This window comes from Papio anubis, chromosome 14 (assembly GCF_008728515.1).
Source record: "Papio anubis isolate 15944 chromosome 14, Panubis1.0, whole genome shotgun sequence".
NCBI classification, from domain to species: domain Eukaryota; kingdom Metazoa; phylum Chordata; class Mammalia; order Primates; family Cercopithecidae; genus Papio; species Papio anubis.
Genome location: NC_044989.1, coordinates 59920547 through 59936185, shown reverse-complemented (window position 1 = coordinate 59936185; position 15639 = coordinate 59920547).

The window sequence follows — 15639 nt, the reverse complement described above, 5'->3', positions numbered from 1 at the left end:
GCTCAGCTCAAAGGATATTTGAATGATGCATTGAGAATTATTCCTAAAAAAGGATTCAGCATCTGTAAACTGCTTCATCTTTGAGAACGAGAAGGAAAAAAAATGGCCTGATTTTCTTTTAAAAAAAAAATACCAACTTATAAAGCAGAGCAGCTTATGTGAGCTGGTGTTAATGCCCCATTACACACAGACACACTGAGGCCTAATCACATGCATTCACGTCCACACAATCACATGCACACATAAACAACCGTGTGGTATTGGTTCTTCCTGATTATTTTCATCTTGAAATTCACTTTTCAAATCAAGGAAGTCCTCAGCTCCAGCTCACAGCCTTTCTCTCTTCACACAGCTTTCTTGGCGTCCACAGTGAGGTCGAAAGATGTCTATAAGAACAAACCCAAGACCCAAAATTTTTCAGTGTGTATTGATTGGTTCAATGTATATGTGTATAATGCATGTGTGTGTGAATGCATGATGTGTCATGTGTGTATGCGTGTACATATTAAAATACGGGTAAGTTTGAATTGTCAGTTTCTTACTCCTACCTGTCCTTCATGAAACATGGAAGGGAGAACACCTGTCATGGCCTAGCTGTTCTCTGTCATCACTGACCTGGAAATTAGAGGACCTGAGGATACAGGACCTGCCTGACTTAGGGCTCCTGTCCCGATCTGGGCTGTCAAGTCAGTTATTGCTGAGAGGCTCCTATGTCGTACTAGTAGTGCTTATCTTGTGATTAGGAAGGTCCATGAACTCGTGTTTTGACTCTGCCAGCTGATTGTAATCCTAGCCCTACTTAAAAAAAAAAAAAATGAAAAAAAAATGAAAGGATTACACAGGGAAATTAAGTGTACACATCAGTCTCTCTTAGACATTTATGTTTTCTTCATGTTTTAGTATATTCTAAACACTGAAGGATTGCCATCCAAAAATGGTCTTATGGAATCTAAGAGAATGTTTTCTGAAAACTTTATGCTTTGTTTAGCATTAATCCTACCACTGGCCAATAAATATTCATTATCTATAACAGTGTGCAAAACACCATCCAAATGATGCTTGCTCCATGCAAACTCTTGAGATCCTGAACTATTTGAGAATAGGGGCTATATTTGAATCGTATGTCTACCCAGTAGGAAGCTTGAATATAGACAACTGATAAATGTCTATTGACTCAATGAATAAATGATTGTTTCTTCTCTCTCTCCCATTAGTTTTTAATTTATTTAAGAGGATTGGTTGCTTTTGGTTTGTTTGTTTTGTTTTGAGACAGAGTCTTGCTCTGTCACCCAGGCTGGAGTGCGGTGGCTCCATCTTAGCTCACTGTAACATCCTCCTCCTGGGTTGAACTGTTTCTCCTGCCTCAGCCTCCCAGTAGCTGGGATTACAGTTGCCTGCCACCACACCCAGCTAATTTTTGTATTTTTAGTAGAGACAAGGTTTCACCATGTTGGCCAGGCTGGTCTGGAACTCCTGACCTCAAGTGATCTGCCGCCTTGGTCTCCCAAAGTGCTGGGATTACAGGTGTGAGCCACTGCACCCAGCCACTTTTTTTTCTTTGTTGTAATTCCCTTTTTATCCACTGAATTGTTTTGTTAATGGTAGATTAGATTGATGGTGCAGGTTAGTGGTCTTGTTTTATAGATTTTCTTCCTCTGCAATGGGATTTGCACCTCCTCTCAGCAGAAGATGGGGTAAATTTCTTCACCCCTTGAATTTTGGTTGGTCTGGTAACTACTTTGGACGAATGGAATATGGTGTAAATGATGATATGGGTGTGCCTGCTCTGACCATAGGCCTGAAGAGCACTTGTGTTCTTTTGTTCTCTCTTGAACTCCTATCCTGCCATGAGAATGTTTCCTGATTTTTCTGCCGGAGGAAGAGAGACCACATAGACCAGAGGCAGATCATCCCAACTGAGTCCCTACTAGACTAGCCAGATCCTCAGCTGACCTACCGGCTGACTACAGGGGAATAAGCAAGCCAAGCTCAGACAGGCAGAGGCACCTTACCAAGACGTAGACTTACAGCAAAAATTGAAGCCTATCATTGCATGCCGCCAAGCTGCTGTGCTGTTTGTTATGCTGTATAATTGCAATGAGAGATAACCAACACAGTTGTCCTTAAGTCCACTTGCCTCCTGCCTTTCTCTTTATTCTTCAGTGTCTATTCAGTCACTTTTCTAAATTCTGCTCTCAAGAAACTTTCTGATTTCTGCCACATTTAATGTGAATAGATACTAATTCAATAGACTACTTATTTGCTAGGAATTAATATCTTCAATATACACTTCCACTATGAAATGCCAGGCTTTATACTATCTTGAAGCAATTTATTCACATTGATGATCAGAAGGTAGACACAGCAATGTTATTGAAAGGATGGGAGCAGCAAATGGGCCACTTGGACAGCACAATGTCAAATACATCTTTTAACCCTGAGACAACGTAACAAATCTTTACTCTGTCTAAGGGTAATTAAGGTGGTGTTCACAATCCCTGTCATCTGGAAGCTTTTACTCTAAAACATCAACAATAGCTTAATAAAACAGAAGAGATGATAATGACAGCTATAAAAAATTGACCTATTCATAAAATTATTTGTATTTGTTCAAGCCCAAAGCATGCCCTAAAATTCTACAAAATTTTTTCAGACTTTCAGGCAAAAGTGAAGAACTGATCGGTAAAAAGGCTAACATATATGCCTGCTTGACTGCACTAATTTGCGTACAAATGGACACTCTCAAGAGAAAGTGTAAAGGCAGCAGAAGTGCAGTGGGAATACTTTATTAGCAAAAATGTAATAAATGGAATGTTGAAATATGAAGATAAATGTGAAGACAACCTGTAGAAAGAAGACAAAACTTTATCTTGTGAGTGGAAGACTATCTGGCACAAAGGTAAAGAAATGAGTGAGAGAAAAACCACTTGTTCCTTAATCTAGAAAATCCTCCTAGAGGAAGTAGAAAGTCCTAACCATTTGAAGCCAGAATTAAAGACCCCAGCCAAAGAGTGTTGCTACAGGTTTGTAGAAGTTTCGCTCTTCTATGTGTTCCATTAACACTTAACCAGGAAAAGTGTTGCAGCATTTCAAGAATTACAAGTCTTACAATAGAAGCTTACAGCGAACAAATCTTTGCATTATTCTTTTATCATGTTATCAACAGTCATTCATGGAGTGTCTAAAACATCCATGAAGCATCAAAGGTGGCACATAGTTTATAGAGTAGAAAAGACAAGGTTACTATCCACAAAGAGGTTGGAATGAAGGAGTTCATTCATTCATTAGTTCAATCACTTAATCAATGAATGTATTCATGCATCTGTCATCCATCCATCAGCCCATCTCTGGCAGATGTGAAAGAGCAGAGCCCTACAGTTTGGTTTCTCTGAGCCTTAGTCATGAACTCACTTCTGGAATGTTAGTAGGTACCTAGTGGATATTTCTTTACTTGGTACAAGTGCTGCATGTATATTGACTAACTGATTGATAGCTTCTTGGGGTTTCTGCCCTGAAATCAGGAAGAAGACATCTGAAAAAATATTTTCTTTTTGTGATATCTGGACATCCCCTTAAAACTAACTCTTCAAGTAAGAATAACAATAGAGTTCCTTTTAGGTTATTTGTTTTGATCCAAAAAACAGACTCAATATAACCCCCTATGCATTTCCCGAACTTTTTTTGTCTTTATCTTTATGATGTTTAATGTGCATGTCTAGATCACAGCTAAAGTAGTTTAGAGGAAGATTCTGATCACTGCTTATAATTTGTTTCAGATTTTCATTAGATCCTTTTTTTATTATTTTCTTTGTTTCTTGTAACATAATTAGTTATTAGGCCTGTGTCCCAAATTATTTTAATTTAGCAAACATATTTTCTATGGGTTTACCCCAGTCAGGTGCCCAGCCAAATAAAATATGTGATTTGCAGAGAAGTAGTGAGCTTTTTCATAGATCTTATGTTGCTTCTTGTTCCTCATCGGTCCTTTCATTCTATGACATCCTAAAGGGCAAGAGTGGTGCCCTGAGGAGTTCTATCCCAGAGACAGATCTTAGGGATTAAACTGGGTCACAACAGACAAACAGATTACCTTTACATCCAAGATACAATGAATGAGCCATGTGAACTGATCCAGTTCAAGCAAGCCCCACAAGGAAATTTGTTATTGCTCAGATACCCTTAATTTTGGGTCAATATTTATAGTAAACTCTTGATGTCCTTACACAGATAATCTCAACACTCACCATCCTGTGCATGTTGAAGGCTTTCTACTGTAAGCACCTCAACTCTGCCTGAAAGCTTTCTCTGGCTGTTGGAGTATGTCTTCCTATGGAGCCTTCCTATGGAGCAGACCAATGACTGACAGGAGTTGATGGATAAATAAGGCAGCTATTTTGTCCCTCAGGTGGGACAGCTCTACTTGTTCAACCCTGTCATCCAGTTGTCCCCAGCAGGTTTCAACTGCAGTTGACCACAGGGGTAATGGGCTCACTAACACATCCTGTGTTGGCTTCTTCCTTTTCTTGTCTGCTTTTTCACATCATTCCTGGGCCTTTGTGGGATCACTTATTTAATAAATTCTTATCTCAGGGACTATTCCTGGGGAACCCAACCTATTCAACTCTTGGTATGGATTCTGCATTTGGAGATATATTATCTCGAGGAAAGTCTGGAACAATTGAAAAAGTTTCATGATGATGGCTGTTGCTTCCCTTTCTCCCTAGCTTATTCCATATCTGAATTTTAGGATAGCTACTATGAAACATTAAAAGTATAGTTTAAAATATCAAGCCTGCCTTCCTTCCTTCCTTCCTTCCTTCCTTCCTTCCTTCCTTCCTTCCTTCCTTCCTTCCTTCCTTCCTTCTTCCTTCCTTCCTTTTCTTTCTTCATTCTTTCTTCCTTTCTCCCTTCCTTCCCTTCCTTCCTTCCTGCACTTCCTTCCTCCCTTCCTTCCCTTCCTTCCTACTTCTTTATATTTAGTTTCTGGCTTATAGCCACTACAATGAATGTCTTACATCCATGAGATGAACTCAGTTCTATCCTTATTGACCTAGCAGGCCATTTTTTTCCATGATGACAAGCTAGGATCAGGTCTCATAATGACGGCTGCAAGATTGTCTTGTTAGGAGAAGGGCTAAGGTGGGATCGTCTTTAATGACAGTGAAAGCACCTCATAAAACCTGACTCCTCAGTTTTACAGGCATGAGTCTGGAATTTTAGCAGATGTAGACTTACTAAATCAGTCAGTCAAAAATTATATCAGTTGAAGTGCAATGTTCCTGGCAGTCCAAAAAACCTGAACATGTAGGTGATTTGGAGGGCATTTCGTTAACTCTTTAATTGGTCGTTTCAGTGCTAGAGGCGGTAGCTAATTGCCTGTAGGTCACTGTAGTCCTGGAGCTTAGGTAAATGTATATTGTCATATGTCACATTTTCATATGGCTCCTTTGCACAGGTTGGTAAAAATGATTGCTGCATAATTAAAATTAAGACAAGGTGGGAAAAGTGATTCAATTAGAGCCCTGAAGCCATCACACAAATTATCTGATGTACCAAAAACTAATGAATAGTTATAACTAGTTTTATCTCTCGCCTCCTTGTTCTTCAATCCTACGTGCCTGACGGAATGCCAGGAACTCTTTTCAAGTTCTCTGTGGTTGGATGTTGGGTGGGCAACTGGCTCCTGGAGCAAGTGCCCAAGAAAGCTCAAGCTTTTGAAATACACACATGAAGAAACTTTGTAGACGAGAATTTAAACTGAAAGTGACCAGATGAAAATTTCCGGTGGTCTCTCCATAGCCTAATATTATTTTGAAAACATCTGCAATATTTCAGTCTACAGGGAGCAGGTATTATATATGAGGGTGAGTGATGACAGTGAAAATAAATGAGATTTGTCATACCCAAAATATCCCATGTTTTACACCATTTGTTTTACAAATCTTTCACTGCTTCTCAGGAAGCATTAAACTGGAAGCTAGGGTGAGAACTTTGTGATGCTGTGTTTAACCATTTTAATTACTTGCTGTTGACATAACAAATGAATACATATTTTGCTTATACAAAATAAAGCAAGACAGTTGTTTAAAAATACAGAATATGTCAGATAGGTTATGGTTCTTATCTCCTGAATTTTTTGTGTGGAGAGAAAGATGTTCACCGTCAGCCCTGCTTTATGCAAATACAGGGAGGAAGCAGCCTCCGCAAACAAGAATAGCAACTTAGGTTAAGACTTATGGTCATCAGGTTACCTATTTGAAATAAAACTCCCTTTAGGAATGTGTCAGAAAACTAACAACCTCTAACTGCTTGTAATTACTACCATTTATTAACAAAAAAATTCCAAGAATTTTGCATATATTATAGCTGGTGCTTACAACAGCTCTATGAAGTATTACTACTGTCCCATGTTATAGCAGAGGAAACTGAGCCTTATGAAGGTTCAATAACTCCCTCAAGGTTATTCATCTATAAACGGCAGACAAGGAGTTCCTATACGGTTAGTCTTTCTATTGATGCGGAACAGCCTACCCTGAAACTTTGTGGCCTAAAACAATAACCATTGTATTACCTCTCCTGAGTCTGTGGATTGACTGGCTTGTGCTGAGCCACTGTTTTGCTCCAGAACTGGAGCACCCGGGAGGCCCTCACTCTCATGTCTGGGGCCTTGGTGAAGTTGGCTGTAAGGCTGAGCTTAGCTGGGATGCAAGCAAAGAGTGCTGGGAGTCTCTCCAAGTAATTTTAGGGTCTCTCTTCTGCATGGCCTTTTTATGGGGTCTCTCTAGCAGGGCAGGTGGACTAGTTACATGGCAGCTAAAAGTCCTCCAAAGAGCATAAAAGCAGGGCCTGCCAAGCTTTCTTATGGCATAGACCATCAATTGTCATGGTGTTACTTTTACCATATTCTATTGGTTAAAATTAATCATGGGCCAGTGTAGCCCCAATGTTGGGGGTAAATTCACAAGGGCATGAACACCTAAAGTCATAGTTGACTGGAGACTATCTTTGGAACTGGTGATCAATCAAAAATTTTTTAAACGAACTGTTACTGAAAGACTAGGGAATTATTACACTATGAAATTGTCATAGGCACACGTTTGCAAGATATTTCCCTGGGAATGAGTTTGAGTAGACCTGAATTAAATATGATAAAATGATATAAAAAATTTACAGATGGCTAGAGATGGGCCAAGAAGGGATAAATAATTCCCTTGTTCTTTAGTGTGTCAATATCAACAACAACACAAAAATTCAAGGTCTTTTCAAAATATCTCATTTGAATTAAATAATTTAATCCTGAAAGACATAAAACTGCTGTGAAGTAAGTACTATTATTATTCTCATTTTATAGATAAGGAAACTGAGGCATGGAAAGGGAGTAATATGCTGAAGGTCACACTGCTGCTATATGACATAGCTAAGAAGTGAATCACTGCATTATCCTATATCTCTATATTGTCAGTCATAACTGTCTTGCATTTCAAGGGTGATTTTCTTCCAACTGAAAACTGGATGGTATATGTAACTTTCCGGTCAGGAGGGTAGAACCAAGGCACTGTGCCACTTTGAAGAGTTTAAATAGGCACAACTTTAGAGATGAGAAAACAAAACAGAACTTACAGGCAATAGGCCTCCAAATACGGGAGAGAAGAAAAACTGCCTTTGGAGTTATCCCATCAATTCCCAGACTAATGTGTTCTTATCCAAGGAGGAGCTCTTCTTTGTACTCAGTAAGTAAGATCCTGGTTTCCTTTTATTAGAATGCTTGAAATAAAAAACATACAGTTAAAAATGTGGCTATTTTTTTAAGTTATCTGTATTTTCCACCATCATTTTCTTTCTTGGTTTTTATTTTATGTTTTGGTAAAGTTTTGTTGAGAGCCTAAGGGTATAGGTTGTGCTAAGAATATCCAGGAATCTTTGTCTACAGTGGGTCAGGGAGAAGGGCAGTAAGGAACCCCAGTGAGGGAGGAGAGCTGAGACCATTGGGAATAAGTGTGACAAATCCTAGAGGGAAAAAGAAAAGTGTAAGAAAACCCAAGAGAGGAGATGTTTTTTTCTCTCAATTCCTTTTCTCAGAGACAATTTGGAGAGGTCAGATTTATATTGTGTTTTCAAAATGAAGGCAACTTCGAAGTAGATAACATAGTAACTAAAATAATGTGTGTTGTGTGAATAGATAGATCTGTGGAAACAGGCAGGGGAAGGTCCTCATTAATTTGTAGTTACTTCTGAAGCAGAAGATATTAAAATGAAAGAAGCACAGAAGGAACATGATGGGGAGGAGGTGCTTTAGAGAAACTTCATCCACTTCATGATTTTTCTATGTCTAATTGAACTCATCTAATCTTAGCATTGAGCAACTTTTTTTCATATACACGGGGATGAAAAACAACACCAAACTTTCTGTTTATCACACACTTCTCTTTGAGCATTGAGAAGACTGAATGTAAGTGTGATGCTTAATAATTGAGAGAGCTGAGGTTACTGAATCTTAGAATTGAAATGATTATTTGAAATGATCCCAGAGAAAGAAGGGTAGATGTCTTGGGCATGGCTGTCAAGCTGAAGACAAAAGTGTTCATTCTTTCAGTTACAGGCAGTCAGGAAAATGAAAAAATTAGACAGATGGAAAGAGTGGACAAATAAGAATGTTGAAAATTACAGATGTGGTGAATATTTATGGATTGGCTTTCTCAGCTCTCTACCAAGAGCTGAACGTCACCATAAGCCAAGCTGGAAGAGCCTGACCATGTAAGATTCACAGGTAGAATTCCTAGGGGAGAAACACAGGTTAGATGTATACATTTGTGTCTTTCCAGCCCTACAAATTAATCCCTAGCACATCCTCTAAAGCCATATATATATATAGTTGTTGTTATTTTTGTTTTTGAGTCGGAGTCTCACTTTGTCACCCAGGTTGGAGTGCAGTGGTGCTATCTCGGCTCACTGCAACCTCTGCCTCCCCGGTTCAAGCAATTGTCCTTACTCAGCCTCCTGAGTAGCTGGGATTACAGGCACCTGCCCCCTTGCCTGGCTAATTTTTGTATTTTTAATAAAGATGGGGTTTCACCATGTTGGTCAGGCTGGTATTGAACTCCTGACCTCAAGCAATCCACCTGCCTCGGCCTCCCAAAGTACTGGAATTACAGGCATGCACCACCACACCCAGCCCCCTAAAGCCATACTTACCTGAATTTTGCCTCATTAACTTTAGTATGGTAGAATAGGAATTGAATGCCCACATAGTCTTTGATCATAAGAGTTAGTGATTAGCTTGACAAACCATTCATGGGGAATTAGATAAGCTGAGATGAAATATATTAGGGATGAAAACTGGAAATTTTGGTACATGTAAAACCTTACCCTCAAGACTGCTGGTTTTATACTATTGAAAGAATGTCATGGATTGCTCAAAAATAGCAGGCAACAGTAAAGCTTATCATAAATCTTTGCTCTTGAAAGGTACTAAGACACTTTTTATCAAAAACAAATATTGTAAAAATCTGCTTCAGTCAACAACATTTATTGAGAAGCTACTATGGGCCAAGTCAAGTTTTAAAGCCAGGCAGCCCAACCCTTATAAAAAGCATGAATACCTTCCTGGGGTTTTTCCAAGTCTTTCGTTTCCTTCATTGTCTCAAAAGACAAAAACCAGAGCACCTATTTGAAAAATGAAGTTGATTCTTTTATTGCTGATGCCAAAATCGGAGAAACAATCTACCTATCTATAGATGTCTTTCTGAAATAAGTTCCCTAGAACACTCAGATGCCCCTCAAAGGTGTTAAAGGTATATGGGGAAGGGATAATTTAATTCTTCTTCATAGCTTTTGCACTGAGGCTAAATGATGGAAAGGGATTAAGAGTTACTCTGATGAGGGAATTTCAGATATTTTGATTCATTGGGTAAAGGTCTCTAGAGAATACATTCCAACATATCAAAACCACAAAGAGACAAATAAAAAACTACTGTTTTTTTTTTTTTTTTTTTTTTTTTTTTTCCCTGGCTGCCCTTTCCTGACATGTCTAAAATTCAGACATGGGAACCTGTCTAAGTTTGGTCTTTTTCTACTGAGAGGCCATGGGAGGTGAGGGGAGGGGATTGCAGCAGTGGGACAGAGAAACAAAAGTAGCTCTCCATGCCGTAATAGAGGCTAATGCAGAATATGAAGGACAACCAGTCAATTAATCCATCAATGAATGGGAAAGTCTTCATGAAGAACGTCCTGTGATCCTAGAACCATACCACATGCTAATTGGGGAAAGACAGAGCAAAGATTTCTAGTTGTAGAGATAAGACAAAGGGTCATGAGTGTAAAGTAACAGAAAATTCTGGTAATAATAAAAGTGGTATAAGGGGCCACATAAATATTCACTAAGGTTGTAAGGAGGCAAGGACACTAGGAAGAGAAGAAATTCAAATTAGGCTTTAGTTATATTGGTCCTAGAGTATAGAAAGAGAGAGGGTAATAACTTTCAAATACAGGTGGCCCTTCTCTCTTCCTTCCTTCTCTCTTCCTCCTCCTCTTCCTTCTTCTTCCTCTTCATTCAGGAAAAAAATTATAAAAAATATTTTAAGCTTGCTTTTTTCTCTTAGAACTTTTGTACTTTTAAGAGAATCCTGAAATAAATTTAGCAGGAATTCCTGGAATCCTAATGGATGTCTGATGTTTGCAGTTGAAAACCGCAGATTCCATAGCTATTGTGGGAATTCTATCATATGGAATACTTGGGGGAAAAGGGGCCACCCTTGAAATCTGTATTTCTGAAATGGGAAACTGGAGACCAGAGAGTTCACACCTGATAAAACTTCCTGGTGGTCATAATAGTGAAGTAGCTGAGTACACAGGTATCATTTGCCCCTGCCATGTCTGAGGCATTGACAGTTAAAAAGTTCCCAGGGATTATCAGGTGCTCTCTGGACCATGTTCCTTTTCAGAATCAAGAATGGTTATCTGCAGTTAGAGGACACATGATGCTGTAATGGCAGTGCTTCTTACTACTCAGCTTGAAATCTATTGATGCTACATTTTGGTAGTGTAACTCCAATTTTCCCTCTTGATTAAGCTCCTATATTGTCCCTTACTGTAGTATGATGAATTGAGTTGGAGAGAGGTTGAGAACCTTGGAATTGCTGGGTACTTTCAGCCACCAAGCTCCCAGCTCCCAGCTCAAACTGGAAAATAATTATTCTCAGTTATAATGTGACTTTATAATTAGATATTTTGGAAACTAAGTTTTCTGTTTTCATATTTGGGAAGAGGAAAATAATGTAACTTCAGAAAAAAAAATGATCACATGTTAGTCTGCCTTTTCATTGCTATAAAGAAATATCTGAGGTTGGGTAATTTATAAAGAAAAGAGGTTTAATTGGCTCACAGTTCTGCAGGCTATACAAGTATGGCTCTAGCATCTGCTTCTGACCAGGGTCAGGAAGCTCACAGTCATGGCAGAAGGGGAAGGGGAACCGACATGTCACATGATAGGAGCTGGAGCAAGGGGGAGTGGGGCCGAGGGACGTGGGAGTAGAGGGTAGTGCAACAGTCTTCTAAACAACCAGATCTTGTGTGAACTGCCAGAATGAGAACTTACTCATCACTAAGGGGACAGTGCTAAGCCATTCGTGAGAGCTCCATCTGCATGATTCAAGCACCTCCCAGGACCTACCTCTAACATTGGAGACTATATTTCAACATGAGATTTGTGGGGGGCAACATCCAAACTACATTAAGCATGATCTCAGGATGACTTCAATCCTGATGAGTTATACATTGTGATGGTCAATTTCCACAATTAAAAAGTACAATCCTATTTAACCTGATGCTTTATATGTCAGGAATTGGATAGATTATTTATCAAAGGTTTAATATGGTTCTTGGAGCCATTCCACATTTCTTGAATATCTGTATTTAGAATTTTATACATTTCTGTATGAATCAAGATATTATCAAATTGTGATAAATGTTCAACCCAGTTTTCTGACTCCCTTGGGCAGTTTTCAGAGTTGAATACCATAGCCCTAGATTTTAATGTCTCTTGACTTTGACCATTTATCATCAGACTTTAGGTCAGAAAGGCCTCTGAACTCATGTTACTCAATCACTTATTGGGAGTGAAGTAGAAGTGTTCATGATAGCATACATTTTGCTTTTGGTTTATTTACTAACATGTCCTCAAAATTTAACTTTTTGGGACTATAAGAAGTCTTAGTTTCAAGAAAGGCCACTCACAATTTTCAGTCTTGAGGTCTAAAACAGAAAAGCACTTTATCTTATCAATATTATACTCTACTGGAGAAAACAGAAAATAAACTAATAAATAAATAATTTCAGATATCTATAAATGCTATGAAGAAAATAAATCAGTCAATGAAATCAAAAGTTACATGGTTTGGAGGTGGTACTATTTTACAGGGGATGGCATGGGAAGGATTCTCATACATTTGAGCTGAGAAGTCAGCTAGATGAAAAACTGCAAAAGATAATTCCAGGAAGAGGGAGCAGAAGTGACTTTTATAAGTCATAACTGAAAAATTGTTCAATGAAGTTTTTTAATGAAAGAACCTGAAGTGAACATTGTAGGTGAGGTGGTCGGGGGAGAGACTCTCAAGGAAATGATGTTTGAACTAAAAGATTACAAAGTCAATGGCAAGACCCAACTAGGTGAGGAATGGAATGGGAATGGTGGGCACCAATGAATGACTACCCCAAGTCTATTCCCAATCCCTTCTCCCTTGCCTCCTTTAACTATAGAGGACAAAAGCTCAAAGTTTATCAGCTTGTCTTTATTGTAGGGATGCAATGCACCACATTTCTGGTCTATGAAACAAAAGAGGAATATTTCAAGGGACTTCTGGGAAAGATTTTGTGTTCCTGTTAAAAAGAAAAGAAAGAGTCTAGGTTGGAGCTGGATAAATATTTAAAAATATTAATCAAGGGCCTCTGTGTGATAACTTTCATAACACTGGAGGTACGACAGTGAACAAAATAAAGACTTGTTCCTAAGGAGCTTATATTCTGGTGGAGAGAGAAAAAATAAATAGAAGGAAACCATACAGACACACAAACACACACACACACACAAACACACTTAGACACACAATGTGAATGATAAATGCCATGAAAGATGAGGAAAACAGAGGGATGTTATTTTATAATTGTATACAGGCAGTTAGAGGAGTCATCTCTAACCAGATGAAACTTGACGAAAAAAAGACCTAAACAAAATGAAAAGGTAAGACATATGGCTATCTAGAGAAGGGCATTCTAATTTGAGGGATTAGCCAGTGCAAAGACGCTGATACAGAAATGCAGCTTGTCTACTGTGGAACTGTACGAAAGTTTTTTAGGAGTCTAATGAGGTCATCCGAATGAAATTTTAGAAAACTTACTTTGAGGAAATACATGTACCAAGATAGGGCCTGCAGAAGGAAAGCAGATTTGGGAGGGAAGGATGATGACTTCAGCTTTGGACACATTGCATTGAAGTTGTCTGTGGGAAAACTTAGCTACTGCTACCTGCTATCCAGTTGGATATATGGGGCTGGAATTCTAAGAGGAAAATGTTGGCAAGGCTTACAGATTTTATAGTCCTTAAAATCTAGATGAAAGTTGAAATCATCTGATGTGCCCATCATATGATTGCCTTGGGAAAATGTAGAGAATATAAGGAAAAGAGAAGTGAGACTGAACACATGATTTTAAATATGTCTGTCTCTTCCTGAACCACTGAAGACAGCAAACTCCTCTACAGAACAAAGTGGAGGCTTCTCATTTATGTCTCTTCAGAGACTAACACAGAGCAGGCCCTTGGGAAATAAAGTCATGATGTTGCTATCACCACATCATATACAAGATGAATTGTTGCTTTTCAAACACTACAAGTTGGAAATAGGGCTTTGGAAAAGCTCCAATCCTATTCTGTACTCATCAGTGACTACTAGTGTGCGGTTTCATCGTGATTGTGAGCTTTTGTGTTTCAAGGCGACAGCACAGCTGGGAAGAGGGAGGTAGAAATCAGGCAATTAAAAACACCATGAAGTGTGCTGGTCTTATCGAGATTCAGCCACTTTTCTTGAAATAATGCCTAGGAATTATTGCAAGCTTTTGGTTAAATTCCAGAGTACTGAGAGAGTTGATTTCGATAATTTTTCATCAGTCTTTATTGCTTTAATGAAGGAGAGGATTTTTAGAGGTTCTTATACCACCATGTCTACAGACTTCAGCTCTCAACTGATTTTTTTATAAAGGTGCAAAACAATTTAATAGAGGGAAGATAGTTATTTTGACAAGCAGTGCTGAAGGAATTGGATATCCATAGGCAAAATAAACAAATAAACCTTGACCTAATTCTTACACATTAGGCAAAAAACCCTCAAAAATGTATTATGAACTTAAAAATGTAAAACTCTAAAATTTTTCTATAAGTGGAAGAAAACCTTTGGGCTCTCATGCTAGGCAAAAGATTTTTATACTTGCCACTAAAGCAAAATCCACAAAAGGCAAAACAAAACTTAAAGAACTGGACTTTATTTTATTCTGAAAAAGACCATGTTAAGAGGATAAAAATAATAGGTACAGATTGGGAGACAATACCTTCAAACCATATATCCAACAAAGGACTTACTGCTAGAATACATAAAGAATTCTCAAAAATCACCGGTAAAACCAGCAATCCAATTAGAATATTGGTACAAGACATGAAGAGACATTTGACAGAAGAGAATGTACAGATGTCAAATAAGCAAATAAACACATAAAAATATGTTAAACATTATCAGTCATTATGGAAATATAAATTAAAACCACAGTGAAACATCACTATATATCTAATGTCTAAAATAAAAATTAGTGACAACACCAAGTGCTGGAGAGGATGCAGAGGACCTGGATCATGCATACGTTGCTCGCAGAAATACAAAATATTACAGCCACTCTGGAAAACAGTTTGGTACTTACTTAAAAATCAAAACAAGTAACTACCAAACAACTGGGCATTATCCCAGAGAAATGAAAACTTATATTCACACAAGAACCTGTACACAAATGTTATAGCAACTTTATTCGTAATACTAAAAACCTGGAAATAACCCATATGTTTGGCAATAGGTGAATGATTACACAAACAGTGGTACACCCATACTATGGAAGTCTATCCTCAATGATTATGTACTGTGTGACTTCACTTATATATTATTCCTGAAATGACAAAGTTGTAGAAATGAAGAACAGATAAGTGCTTGCCAGTGGTTAAGGGTGTTAGAGGGAGATGAGTGTGGCACTGAAAGGGCAATATGAGGGATCTTGTGGTGATGGAAATATTCTGAATCTTGACTATCAGTGTCAATATTCTGGTTGTGATACTGTACTATAGCTTTGCAAGATATTAACATTGGGGAAAATGTGGCAAAGGATATATGGGATCTCTCTATATTATTTCATATGTGAGTCTACAATTATGTGACTGTATAATTATCTCAAAATAAAAGTATTAAATACAGGATGGATGCCATCACAAGAAATGTGCTGGAAAAACGGCATATCTGTATTGGCATAAATAGAACCTAGACCCTTGTCTCACTTATACACAAAAGCTAAATTGAGATAAGCTGTAGTTCTAAATGTAAAAGGCAAGACTAA